The sequence below is a fragment of the Aedes aegypti genome, chromosome 1 (assembly GCF_002204515.2).
Source record: "Aedes aegypti strain LVP_AGWG chromosome 1, AaegL5.0 Primary Assembly, whole genome shotgun sequence".
Lineage (NCBI taxonomy): Eukaryota > Metazoa > Arthropoda > Insecta > Diptera > Culicidae > Aedes > Aedes aegypti.
Window position 1 is genome coordinate 227,972,484 of NC_035107.1, and position 14,226 is coordinate 227,986,709.

General features: G+C 39.7%; 1 protein-coding gene across 8 annotated transcripts in view; it reads left to right on the plus strand.

Moving 5' to 3' along the window:
* LOC5580170 (band 4.1-like protein 4) overlaps window positions 1-14,226 on the plus strand; it is a 623,318-nt gene that overhangs the window by 213,063 nt on the left and 396,029 nt on the right. The gene's annotated exons all lie outside the window — the stretch shown is intronic.

Genomic DNA, 14,226 nt, shown 5'->3' on the forward strand with positions numbered 1-14,226 from the left:
GAATATAGCCAATTTTTCTATGGAAGACGACCAATATTCTTACGGAAGATGATCAATGATCCTAAGGAAGATGGTCAATTTTCCTATGGAAGACGACTAGTCTTAATATGGAAGATGACTAGTATTGGCCTACGGAAGATGATCGAGCTTCCTTTGGAAGATTACCAGTCTTCCTATGGAAGATGGCCAATCTTCCTATGGAAGAAAGGCAATCTTTCTATGGAAGATGACGGATCTTTCTATGGAAGATGACGGATTTTTCTATGGAAGATGACCAATCTTCCTATGGAAGATGACTAACCTTCCTATGGAAGATAGCCAATCCTATGGCAGATGATAAATCTTCCTATGGAAGCTGACTAATCTTCTTAAGGAAAATGACAAATCTTTTTCGTGGAAGATGACCAATCTTCCTCTGAAAGATTGTCAACCTGCATCTGTCAGTTTGGCTATCTTCTTCTGAAAGTTGGTCAATATATCACTGAATAATGTCTAAATTTTCTTTGCAAGATGAACAATTTTCTTGTGGATGGATTTTCCTCAGCAAATAAATCTATTTTCTTCTGATTAAATTTTCTGATGTAGGATTTGCCACTCATTACTTTCAATGTTCGTTAATCTTCGTTTAGAGAATTTTTCAATCTTCATCTAGAAGAAATTTTTTCTCAAGAAGATATCCTTTGAAAAATTTATTACCTCACTCTGAAAAACGTTTAAATCTTCCTTTGAAAGGTTTTAAAATCTTCTCTGAGAGATTTTTCAATCTCCGAAAGAATCATTGATCTTGCACTGAAAGATTCATTTATCTTCAATTTGAAGATTTTTCAATTTTTTATGTTGAATATTTGTCAATCCTCCCCTTGTAACTGGTAATAATTCTCTGGAAGATGGAGCAGATGAAAATATGCAATATTTCTCTGGACAATTTTCATTCTTCTTCTAGAAAAAGGTTAATCTATTAATGAAGGATCCTCTAAGAAGATGATAAACTAAAATCCGTGCAACTTAGTATTCTGTGAGCACCTTCACCTACATTCTTTACAATTGATCGTTTTTGTAATCTTGTTTACTGCCTTGATTGACCACAGAGGAGTATCAATTTTAGCATTATGTTAATGAAAAAAGTTGCATAATTTCATCACCTCAGATTGAATTAATCAGACACCACGTGTTGCAATTGCATGGCATCTGCCAAATAACTTTATGAAGATGTTTTTTAAAATTACTCCTCGCTGTTTTGTTTTTCTTCTTTCAATAATGCACTGCAACGCTCTCACTCCATTAGCTTAATATCGCTGCCAACTTCAAATTTACTTAGCGCTGCTCGACTTCTTTCCATTTTTTTTTTTTTTTTAATTTCTTCATTAGTATCATTCCAAACATTACATTCATTTCTTATATCTAGGTGTTCTGTGTTATTAGACAACACTATCATCCTAATTTGGTAAAACAAATCTAAGATTTCATTAACATTTTGTTAACAACATATTACATTTCATTTGCCGTAGCAGTTCAGTTTTTTTACAGGTGAGTTGATTTCACCTGCTTATAAGAGAAAAAAAACGTTTTTAATATACTTAACTTAACTTAACCTAAACATATAACGCATTAATCGTGGCAATAGAAGATTGTAACGATTTTTGCCTGAAATTATTGATTATTTTATTTGACATTTGTTCCAATGTTTCAACATTGGATATTCTATGTAACTCATTGGTACTATACCAGGGAGGAAGCCTCAGAATCATTTTCAAAATTTTATTTTGAATTCTCTGCAGAGCTTTCTTCCTGGTATTACAACAGCTAATCCATATTGGTACAGCATACAACATGGCTGGCCTGAAAATTTGTTTGAATATCAACAGCTTGTTCTTAAGACAAAGTTTTGATTTTCTATTAATAAGGGGATAGAGACATTTTACATATTTATTACATTTGGCTTGAATGCCCTCAATGTGATTTTTGAAAGTTAAATTCTTATCTAGCATGAGCCCTAGATACTTAACTTCATCTGACCAATTTATTGGAACCCCTCTCATCGTGACAACATGTCTACTTGAAGGTTTCAAATAAAGAGCTTTTGGTTTATGTGGGAATATTATTAGTTGAGTTTTGGAAGCATTAGGAGAAATCCTCCATTTTTGCAAGTATGAAGAAAAAATATCCAAACTTTTTTGCAATCGACTACAGATGACACGCAGGCTTCGTCCTTTGGCGGAGAGGCCTGTGTCATCCGCAAACAAAGATTTTTGACATCCCTGAGGTAACTCAGGTAAGTCAGATGTGAAAATATTGTATAATATTGGTCCCAAAATGCTGCCTTGGGGAACACCAGCTCTTACAGGAAGTCTTTCAGATCTGGAGTTCTGATAATTAACCTGAAGTGTACGATTTGACAGATAACTTTGAATTATTCTAACAATGTATGTTGGAAAATTAAAATTTTTCAATTTTACAATCAAACCTTCATGCCAAACACTGTCGAATGCTTTTTCTATGTCTAGAAGAGCAAGACCAGTAGAGTAGCCTTCAGATTTGTTGGAACGGATCAAATTTGTTACACGTAAAAGTTGATGAGTGGTCGAATGTCCATGGCGGAATCCGAACTGTTCATTGGCAAAAATTGAATTTTCGTTGATGTGGGCCATCATTCTGTTCAAAATAACCTTTTCAAAAAGTTTACTGATGGAGGAAAGCAAACTGATTGGACGATAGCTAGAAGCTTCTGCAGGATTTTTATCTGGTTTTAAAATTGGAACAACCTTAGCATTTTTCCATTTGTCAGGAAAATATGCTAATTGAAAACATTTGTTAAATATATCAACTAAAAATGATAAGCTACTTTCTGGAAGTTTCTTGATGAGGATGTAGAAAATTCCATCATCGCCAGGAGCTTTCATGTTTTTGAATTTTTTAATAATAGTTCTCACTTCTTCCAAATCAGTCTCCCAGGCATTTTCGAAAACATTCTCTTGATTGAGAATATTTTCGAACTCCTGAGTAACTTCATTTCCAATTGGACTAGTAAGTCCTAAATTAAAATTGTGCGCACTTTCAAACTGCATAGCAAGTTTTTGAGCTTTTTCGCAATTAGTTAGTAATAATTTGTTTACCTCTTTCAATGCCGGTATTGGCTTCTGAGGTTTTTTCAAGATTTTAGATAATTTCCAAAAGGGCTTAGAGCCAGGGTCCAATTGAGAAATTTTATTTTCAAAATTTTTGTTTCTTAATTGAGCAAAACGTTTCTTGATTTCTTTCTGCAAATTCTGCCATATAATTTTCATAACAGGATCGCGAGTGCGTTGAAATTGCCTTCTCCTCACGTTTTTAAGACGGATCAAGAGTTTAAGATCATCGTCTATAATCACGGATTCAAATTTTACTTCACATTTTGGAATTGCAATGCTCCGGGCTTCAACAATGGAATTTGTTAAAGTTTCAAGAGCATTGTCAATATCAAGTTTAGTTTCTAAAGAAATGTTAACATCAAGATTAGAGTCAACATACGTTTTATATATATTCCAGTCGGCTCGTAAATAATTGAAAGTGGAGCTGATAGGATTGAGAATCGCTTCTTGGGATATTTGAAATGTAACAGGGACATGATCAGAATCAAAATCAGCATGAGTAATCATTTGGCTACAAAGATGACTAGAGTCGGTTAAGACCAAATCAATCGTAGATGGATTTCTAGAAGAGGAAAAACATGTGGGGCTATCAGGGTATTGAATTGAGAAATATCCTGAAGAGCACTCATCAAATAAAATTCTGCCGTTGGAATTACTTTGAGAATTATTCCATGACCGATGTTTGGCATTAAAGTCAACAATGACAAAAAATTTTGACTTATTGCGAGTCAATTTACGCAAGTCAGTTTGGAGCAAATTAACTTGCTGCCCAGAGCATTGAAAAGGCAAATAGGCAGCTATGAAAGTATATTTACCAAACTGTGTTTCAACAGAAACACCTAAAGTTTCAAAAACTTTAGTTTCAAATGATGAAAACAATTGATGTTTTATACGCCTATGAATGATGATTGCAACTCCCCCACATGCCCCATCAAGTCGATCATTACGATAAACAAAAAAGTTAGGATCTCTTTTGAGTTTAGATCCAGGTTTTAAATACGTTTCGGTAATAACTGCTATATGCACGTTATTAACCGTAAGAAAATTAAACAGCTCGTCCTCTTTACCATTCAGAGAACGAGCATTCCAATTTAAAATATTTAAATTATTATTTGGATCCATTAGAAAAACGTAATCCAATAACAATTTGATTTGTAAATTTTACACCTACTTGGACTGCTTCAGTCATAGTGGTGGCTTTGAACATTGCATCAATCATTAGATTCAATTGTTCAGTTAGAAAATTAAAATCAGAGGCAGACATGTCATGTGATTTCCCATTGGAATTTCCGGTAGACGAAGAAGCGGAGTTACCTGTGGCGGTAGGGTTTTTTCCATTTGATTTGAAACAAGTAGAATGGGTACCCATGGATCGAACAGGGGAGGAGTTCAAATTTCCTGCTACGATATCGGCAAAGGATTTACCGTGGGTAGATACATTCGAAATTGAAAGATTCGAACGGCTACCCGACGGATTAAAATTAGTTTGTGAATGAGCATGATTATGATCTTCCTGATGGGTATGATTCATGATCAAGCGATCGTTAACTGAAAAATGAGCATTGTTCGATACTCTACCAGGCAAATTCCGGAAACGACCGTTATCGTAACGGATATTATCTTTCATCTGCCTGGCACGAGCCTCAATGACCTTTTTGCGTGAAGGACAATTCCAAAAATTGGACTTATGGTTAGCCCCGCAATTACAACATATGTATTTGGTGGTATCTTCCTTCACTGGACAGACGTCTTTGGCGTGAGAAGAACCTCCGCAAATCATGCATTTAGCATCCATGCGACAATTTTTTGTACCATGACCCCACTTTTGGCACCGACGGCACTGAGTGGGGTTCTGGTAATTTCCTCCAGGTTTCTGGAAATGTTCCCATGTCACACGGACATCAAACAAAAGTTTTGCTTTTTCTAAAGCTTTAATATTATTTAGTTCTTTTTTGTTAAAGTGAACTAAATAAAATTCTTGAGAAAGCCCTTTCCGAACAATGCCAGATTGGGTTCTCTTTTTCATAATGATTACTTGGACTGGGGAAAATCCAAGTATATCATTTATTCCATTTTTGATCTCTTCAGGTGATTTATAGTCACTTGAGAGACCTTTCAAGACAACTTTGAACAAACGTTCAGTTTTGTCGTCATAAGTAAAAAATTTGTGCTTCTTCTCTTCAAGATGTTTGAGAAGAAGCTCACGATCTTTAAGAGTTTCCGGCAAAACGCGACAGTCTCCTTTCTTTGCGATTTGGAAGGAAACCTTGATTCCCCTAATGGAGTTCAAGATCTCCTGCCTAAATCCCCCAAATTCGGAACAACTGACCACGATAGGCGGCACTCTTTGCTTCCTCACTTGAATCAAAGAGCCTGGGCTAGAGGCTGCTTCGATTTGGTGTTCGGAAAATTTGTCTAGAGCATCGAACTGATTGCTCATTTCGATACAATTATTAATTTCACCCTTGGAAGAAAGTTCGCATTCCGGGGAAACGTCCTTTCTTCCATTCTTGCCACGTGTAGTGACAGTTTTAAACCCCACTTTTTTGGAAGGAAGTAGTGAATTCAGAGATTCACCCTTCCTTTTGTTAGTTGTTGATACCATGTTTAATTAATAAACGAAAGAAGACGTGACCTTCGAAAGGTTTTTTCCCAAGACGGTGTCCAAGAAGGATTACCACCGCTATCTTTCGCCAACGGGTCCAACGAAAAATCGAAGGCACGGGTCCAAACAAGGATCGTAAAGGGATCAATAGTAGAAAAAATAGTACTGAAAAGTACTGTTTTAGTAACACTGAAAAGTACCGTTTTTAATTTTAGCACTGAAAAGTACTGTTTTATTGCTTTAGGTAGTTTTTAAGAAAACTTCCAAGAGCAGAGAGAATTCGTGTACGCACAGCACGAAGGTACGATGCGCACAACTTCTTTCCATTCATTCGTCTTTTCTCAAGACGAAGATGCATTGAAGGCAAACCTCAAATTTTCAAGAACACAAATCTGAAGAACCCGACAATCGTTCAAACGGAAAATTTGGTCGATTCGTCGCAACCAGCGAGTGACCAATCTATCAAGTTTTCCGTTTGAACGGATGTCAGATTCTCCAGATTTGTGCTCTTGAAAATTTGAGCTTTGGCGTCGACTCACCTCCACCTTAAATACGCGCGGGTGTCACATCACGAACCATTCCGTCAGCCAGTTGCGCTCTATTTTTACCCACTCGTAGTGCACCTCTCACTGCGAGCTTGAACTTGCAGCAGACCCACTAGAAGAAGGTAAGAAAACAATTAACGATAACCAAATTAGGTTAATCCAATTACAAAACAAGACATCTTCCGCGAGCACTTGAGCGCCTGGTCGAGTCAAAGTGAGTGAGACGTGACTGCCTCTTCCAAGGAGGAGGATGTCTTCAAAGTCGGAGGTGATGACGGCATTTCGAACAGAGGGCCAGCTTCAACTAAAGCACCGAGACAGAGCGACTACACTGGAGGTCGATCTGCTGCACTTTGTCCGTGGGCTGCTGAACACTAACCGAAGGTAGCAGGCTCTTGTCGTCGTTGGCATAATTGGAAAGCGAAAGTGCGCGGACCGATGCACAGGGGTTCAGTGTAGAACAAATGTCGGCCAAACCGCAAACTTGTATTAAAAATACAAACGTCAAACAAGAAGGCCAACGATGTGCGCGCCTCTGATTGTGAAGTGTAGAACATAAGAAAATTTGAAGTAATTGTTCAGAGATTAATTCATACAAATTTCATCATTACGCCTGTTTGTCTGTGGTACAACCATTCAAAGAAAACAATTTGGATTTTCAAGATTTTGACCGCTACCGAACCACTGTGAAGGCATCGGTTGTCGACATCATCGCTCCGCTTCTGTGGTCGCCGCCACTCGGTTGTCAACAATGTGGAATTAATTAGCGTTATCAGAGGCACGCGCGCTGCAGCTGGAGCAAGCGAAGTGAAGTGAAGTGAAGACGTGTGCCTCCGAGTCCATCTCGCGCCTTTTGGGTGGGTGTTCCGCAAGAAGCGACAACTTTGTGTGGGATGGACGACAGTTTTTTTTGCACGATTTGTTTTTTCGTCGTCGAGTATTTACAGTGCTCGAAAGAAGGCCCCCAAGAGCCGCGGTAATTAGGTCGAATCTCAAGAGGTAGTAAGTACGAGACGATGACGAGTCGCGATACGAATTTGGACCGCGGAGACAAATCGTTTGAATCGCTTCGCTGGGTTTTAACGCGGCTTCAGACGGCGAAGGCTTGGCTAATTAGTGGATGGATTGGAGATAGTTACAGGAGAACGAATTTGTAACATGAAGTTGAAAGGGAATTTCATGTTGCTGGTTACGTAATTGACAAGTTGTTGCCGTGCTGCACCGATGTGTTTTGGTAGATAGGCAAATTAGTGGTATTAAACAAATAAGTGAAAGATCATTTTCAACGTAAGTTCACGATTTACATCACTTGGATTGATAAATTTGATACAACTGCGTTAGTCCAACTATGAGAAACAGAAACCATTGTCTGTACATTGATTTATTCAAGCTTCTTTTAAAAGTCTCTCAATTATTATTATGATGGCTTTCGAACTTCTTGATAAGCCTTCCGAATTTCCTGGAAAATCCTTTCAAGCTTACTTGGAAAGCCTTTTCCTTGGAGAGCCTTTCAAGCTTCCTTGAAAAGCCGTTCAAGCTTCCTTGGGAAGCCTTCCAAGCTTCCCTTCAAGCTTCCTTGGAAAGCCTTCCAAGCTTCCTTGCGAAGCCTTTCAAGCTTCCTTGGGAAGCCTTCCAAGCTCCCTTGGGAACCAATTCAAGCTTCCTTGAAAAGCCTTTCAAGCTTACTTGGAAAGCCCTTTCCTTAGAAAGCCTTCCAAGCTTCCTGTAAAGGCCTTTCAAGACAACTTGGAAAGCCTTTTCCTTGGAAAGCCTTTTCCTTGGAAAGCCTTTTCCTTGGAAAGCCTTTCAAGCTCCCTTGGGAAGCCTTCCAAGCTTTCTTGGGATGCCTTCCAAGCTTCCTTGGGAAGCCTTCCAAGCTTCCTTGGGAAGCCTTCCAAGCTTCCTTGGGAAGCCTTCCAAGCTTCCTTGGGAAGCCTTCAAGCTTCCTTGGGAAGCCTTCCAAGCTTCCTTGGGAAGCCTTCCAAGCTTCCCTTCCAAGCTTCCTTGGGAAGCCTTCCAAGCTTCCTTGGGAAGCCTTCCAAGCTTCCTTGGGAAGCCTTCCAAGCTTCCTTGGGAAGCCTTCCAAGCTTCCTTGGGAAGCCTTCCAAGCTTCCTTGGGAAGCCTTCCAAGCTTCCTTGGGAAGCCTTCCAAGCTTCCTTGGGAAGCCTTCCAAGCTTCCTTGGGAAGCCTTCCAAGCTTCCTTGGGAAGCCTTCCAAGCTTCCTTGGGAAGCCTTCCAAGCTTCCTTGGGAAGCCTTCCAAGCTTCCTTGGAAGCCTTCCAAGCTTCCTTTGAAAGCCTTCCAATCTTCCTTGGAAAGCCTTCCAATCTTCCTTGGGAAGCCTTCCAATCTTCCTTGGGAAGCCTTCCAAGCTTCCTTGGGAAGCTTTCTAAGCTTCCTTGGGAAGCCTTCCAAGCTTCCTTGGGAAGCCTTCCAAGCTTCCTTGGGAAGCCTTCCAAGCTTCCTTGGGAAGCCTTCCAAGCTTCCTTGGGAAGCCTTCCAAGCTTCCTTGGGAAGCCTTCCAAGCTTCCTTGGGAAGCCTTCCAAGCTTCCTTGGGAAGCCTTCCAAGCTTCCTTGGGAAGCCTTCCAAGCTTCCTTGGGAAGCCTTCCAAGCTTCCTTGGGAAGCCTTCCAAGCTTCCTTGGGAAGCCTTCCAAGCTTCCTTGGGAAGCCTTCCAAGCTTCCTTGGGAAGCCTTCCAAGCTTCCTTGGGAAGCCTTCCAAGCTTCCTTGGGAAGCCTTCCAAGCTTCCTTGGGAAGCCTTCCAAGCTTCCTTGGGAAGCCTTCCAAGCTTCCTTGGGAAGTGTCCAAGCTTCCTTGGGAAGCCTTCCAAGCATCCTTCTGGGAAGCCTTCCAAGCTTCCTTCTGGGAAGCCTTCCAAGCTTCCTCCTGGGAAGCCTTCCAAGCTTCCTTCTGGGAAGCCTTCCAAGATTCGTTTTGGGTAGCCTTCCAAGCTTCTTTTTTGGAAGCCTTCCAAGCTTCCTCTTGGGAAGCCTTCCAAGATTCCTCTTGGGAAACCTTCCAAGCTTCTTCTTGGGAAGCCTTCCAAGCTTCTTCGAGCCTTACAAGCTCTTCAGGCCTCTTTGAGAAGCTTTTCAAGCTTCTTCAGGAAATTTTTTATTTAATGCCTGTTTGGAAAATCATTCAGCCTTTAAAAAAAAAACTTTCAAGCTTCTTTAAGCTATTTCGTGATGATTTTCTATCTACCTCATGCTTCTTTTGGAACTCTTTCATGTTTTTTTTGAAAGTTTTTCTTGAAAAAACAATTTCATGCTTATTGGAGAAGCTACTTTCGAAAAATTTTCAAATTACTTGGAGAAACTATTCAAGCTTCCCTGAGAAATTTTTAAGAGTTTTTGGGAAGCTTCTCAATGCCTATGTGCATCAGGCTTAGAAGCAATAATGATGCAGTAATAGGATTCATAGGCTGTTATCATTTCCGGTATAGAATATTCAACCTCCAACCACGTAGCAAATAAGAATTCTCGCAATTTGCACATGCGAACAGTGTTGAGATCAACCGCTGAATAGCTTCAACTAAATACTTCACGTTGATTAAAACGATTCTTTTAGGGCCTCCAAGAAAAAAAAACTTTTCTTCCATAAAACTATTGCCATTTGTTCACATCATCTTCATCATCGCCAGTCAGACAGCCACCATTCAAATCCAAAGCATGTAAGCTTGAATACGGCACAACTGCAGCAGCAGCAAGTAGAGAGGAATTACCATGCACAGCATGTCTCTACCAACTCTTCCAAGACTGAAGACATGCAAAACTCCACACGTCTTTCTCCAACAGAGCCTCCCCCTTCTCCCTTTAATCAAGCATGGGCATTATTCGACTCGGTAAGTTCACACATCTCCAGCCGGCAGTCATTGCCATTTCTTCAAAGGGAGGATGCCTAAGAGACACAACTGCTCCCTCCTCCTCCTTCCCTTTCACAGACATCAGAGTCGTCTTCGTCAGCATATCATTTGAATGCATCAAACATTGCCCACCAGAATTATTACATTTATTTGCACGAACCTGCACCCTCGACCATACCCCTCTACTCCCCACCTACGGGTAAACGACGGACTACGAAAGCAATGAAACAAATCATCATCATAATAATAATTAGTTATTGTTATTGTTCTGGAGAAAATTCCCCCCGGGGAGAACGACTCTCGAAGCATTTTGGGGTTCCCATCTTTCTTTTCTGTCCCCCCGAAAGGGATCCCACTACATGACCGGCGACGTTTGGGACGTGTGGTGGGTTGGTGATGAGCTTAGAGCAGTGGTTCCCAACTTGATATCTCGTGGAGCTCCAGACCAAAAATTTTTTAAATAACAATTTTTGGGTTTTTGTATAAGCATTGAATCCACAGATATCCACAAGATTTTGGAAGGAATCTCTCTTAAAGATTGGGGAAATCCAGAAATCGTGACACATATCACGTAAGATTTTTCTTGAATCTTCTTTAGAAGTCTGAAAACAATCTATCCAGGAGATTACCAAAGTCGTTCCAAAAGTCCAATAAGGAATTATTGCAGGTCAACTAGTGACAAGATTTCAACAACAAAAACAGTGATTCACCAAAGACAGCGATTCAAAGAAATCGTTGAAAAATTTGTCAGAATCATCTCAAACGATATTTATAGTATTTGAGGGATTTCTTAAAAAAATCTTACTATAGTGTATCTTGCCAATAGTTTACTAAGGAATTCACGAGTATCGTTCAGCATCAGGAAGCTGGTAGAAGAAATATCTCGATTGAATATAAAATGTGCCAGGTGCATTCTACACACCAAATTTGGTATTCAGAGCTCGTTCAGAAGTTAGAACCGGTTGAGAAACCCTGGTATAAATAGTTTCTCGTGAGCTTCGGTAGGGCGTGGGTGACCGGAGGGGAGTGCAGTTTAGCTGAATGGGTGACTGTCTGACGTCTGAGCCGCTACTGATTACGGATGGAGATAACACACGCATTCCCGTTGCTCCCACTGTTCATCAGGAGTTCCTACGGGTATTCTAGATGGGTGTGTCATCGCTCATGTGGTCGTCGTCAACGGGAATGAATGGAATGACGGCAAACCACGCGTGCAACGGGACTGAATGCCTTTGAGGTGATACATCAACGGACGGAATCATAACGATATGCGTAGCATTTTCAAAATGGAGTGTTGTGAGTATTGGAGGGAGAGGGTGTGAATGTGTAAGGCGAACTCAATTGTTTTCAAATGAAACTCCAAGAGTTTTTCTTGACGAACAAGGAACTCAGCAATGTATGCAGATTGTAAGTGCAGTTCAACAATCATCATTGATTTATCTTGGTCAAGCTTCCGAATTCTCACTCACTCTCACGATAATGGATTTCTCCATCACCACAATTTTCAGCGAAAAGCTGCCTTGCGAAATTATCCGTCTACAAAACAAAGCGAAAATAGATAATGGCACAACTCCACAGCTGGGAGAATTTTATTTTATCATTCTCCTCTCCATGGAGAACTTTTCATGTGCCCATCGCCACAAGCAGCAGTTGCTTTTATGCATCAAATTAACAGCTGCTGTCGTCAAGTTGATGTGGTAGCATGGATAGCGTGCACGCATAGCGGTTGTTTTTAGCAATGTTCTAGGTTTGAATCCTGTCGCCGGCACTAGTTTTTGTGTATCCACATAGGGATAATTCTCGGGAGCAGTTGGTGAGCGATAATATGATGGAGTGAAAAATAAATTATCCCCAGAGTGGAGTGATTTTCAGTTATCCTCCATCGTAGCTCCAGGGAAAATTTGTGTGAGCGATAAAAGATGTTCACGTGAGGAAGCGAAAAAAGCATTCTCCTTACGTGCGAAAAATCGTAGATTTCGCATCATTGATACGAAAATTCAGAACCCTGATCTTGGTCGACTCGCAAAGCTTTCCGTGATTAATCTTCCAAGCATTTGTCCAGAAACTTCTCTTGAAATTCCACCAAGATTTGAAAAAGAAATGAAACCACACATCGAATTTTTAGAATCACGAATCTAGAGCACGAGCAAAGATGAACTCTTAGTTGTTACCGTGATTAATTAGAACAACAAATAATAACAGGAAAAATGTACAGAGATTCAATGAATGATGCTTGGGATTGACTAACCATTAGCTAACCATTTTTACTATGGATTGAAAATACCTCTGCATCTCCACAGTTGCCATGCAAAGAATATTGGTTTAATGAGATACGTAAGTATTTGGTACTGGGCGTCATCTTCGACGAATGATTTGATCTATGATAAAATATTCACGCCTAACCCGATTCATGATATTACTCGATAAACGATTTGCACATCGAACGAGTGTGATTCTCACGCGCGCAGGAACCAGCAACACAATCGACAGATCAAAGAGTCATATTCTAGAATCAGGCTAAAAACATTGGAGTGTGCACTAACCGTCTGATCTCAGCACTTCCATAAAATAATTGAAATTTTAACGAATGGTATAATTCTTCCCATTTCGTGTGCTTCTCCATTCAACTTATTTTCGATGAGCGAGAAATGGCGCTCAAGTATAGGCCAATCAGTATGAAGATAAGCAAGGAATTCTTCTGTTCAATCTCAGATAGATCAGCAATTTAGCATTAGAGTGGCATTTACTTTCTTAGCAAACGTCATTCTCAACGAATGATATGTCAATCCAACTGGAATTTGAAACGGTTGGTACGATTTCTTCTATTTCTTTCTTCACAATAAAAAGGTTGGCTTTTTAAATCAAGTTCAAATCATCTCAAAAAATGAACGTTGCACGGTAGGCTTGACCATTATAATAGTTTTGTAATCTTACTGATATGCTGCAAATATTAAGATTGACATAAAATGATAGAAGCTGTCGTTTCCAACATTTTCCAATATTTTTTAATGTACTGGCTAAACATCAATGGATTAGTCTAGACTAAATTATCTCGAGGAATTTTCGAATAACTTCTTTAAAAATAGGAGGACACTCTGTAAGAAGTCCTGGAATAATGATTGAAAATAATACTTTTAGAATCTCACAAATGAAATGCTTAAAGCAATTCTTGCATTAATCCTCGAAGGAATGTTTGTATTTGTATTTGTATTTAAAATAATTCATCTGATAATATTTCGTTTTAATGAATAAAAAACTATACTAAGTTACTACATACCTAATTCGATTTGCAAATCGTTCAGTTGGTTCGTCAAAATTGAACAGATCTTCAACAGCCATAAACTCACGAACACAGGTAGTTATAGGCTCACTATACCCGAACGCGGTCCTATGAAATATTGGCTGCAGCAACGTCGTGTTCCGGAGGGATCGGTTCGGTACTCGAAAGATGATCAGCGACAACAGTTCTGGGCTATCAATTTCACCGGTCAACACTTTGGCCACAAGCAGTGATTGCTGGATTTGCCATCGATGTTCCAGGGTATCAAGTCCAAGCAGCCTACACCTATCTGGATATGGTGGTAAGTTGGCAGGATCTCTCCATGGCTGGTTCCTCAAGGCAGAGCGAACGAATCGTTTTTGAATTCATTCAATCCTTACACTGTTGAAATATATGCAGAAAATAATAGAATATATTCAGGAATTCCAGGAAGAGTTTTAGGTAGAATCCTTAGAAAAGTTTTAAGAGGAACCTTTGTACGAGCGATCTCTAGAGAAATCCTTCTAAATATGTTTGTAGGAATCTCCTGAGTCATGCCAAGAATTAATCTTTGAGAATACTCAGAAAATATTCCTTGAAGAGTTTCGGGCAGAAGTCGAAGAATGAGTGACAACCACAAGTGGTCATATACTGGCTTATATTTTAGACTTCACAATAGTATAAGGGACGTAGTCCACGCGTTCGATTTTTGAATTTTCAAAACCACTCTTCCACGTTGTCTTTTGTCTGCACATTTTTTTCTTTATTTGTTTGGAACGTGGTCATTGGCCAGACCGCTCTTCTCCCCAATAGATAATCACG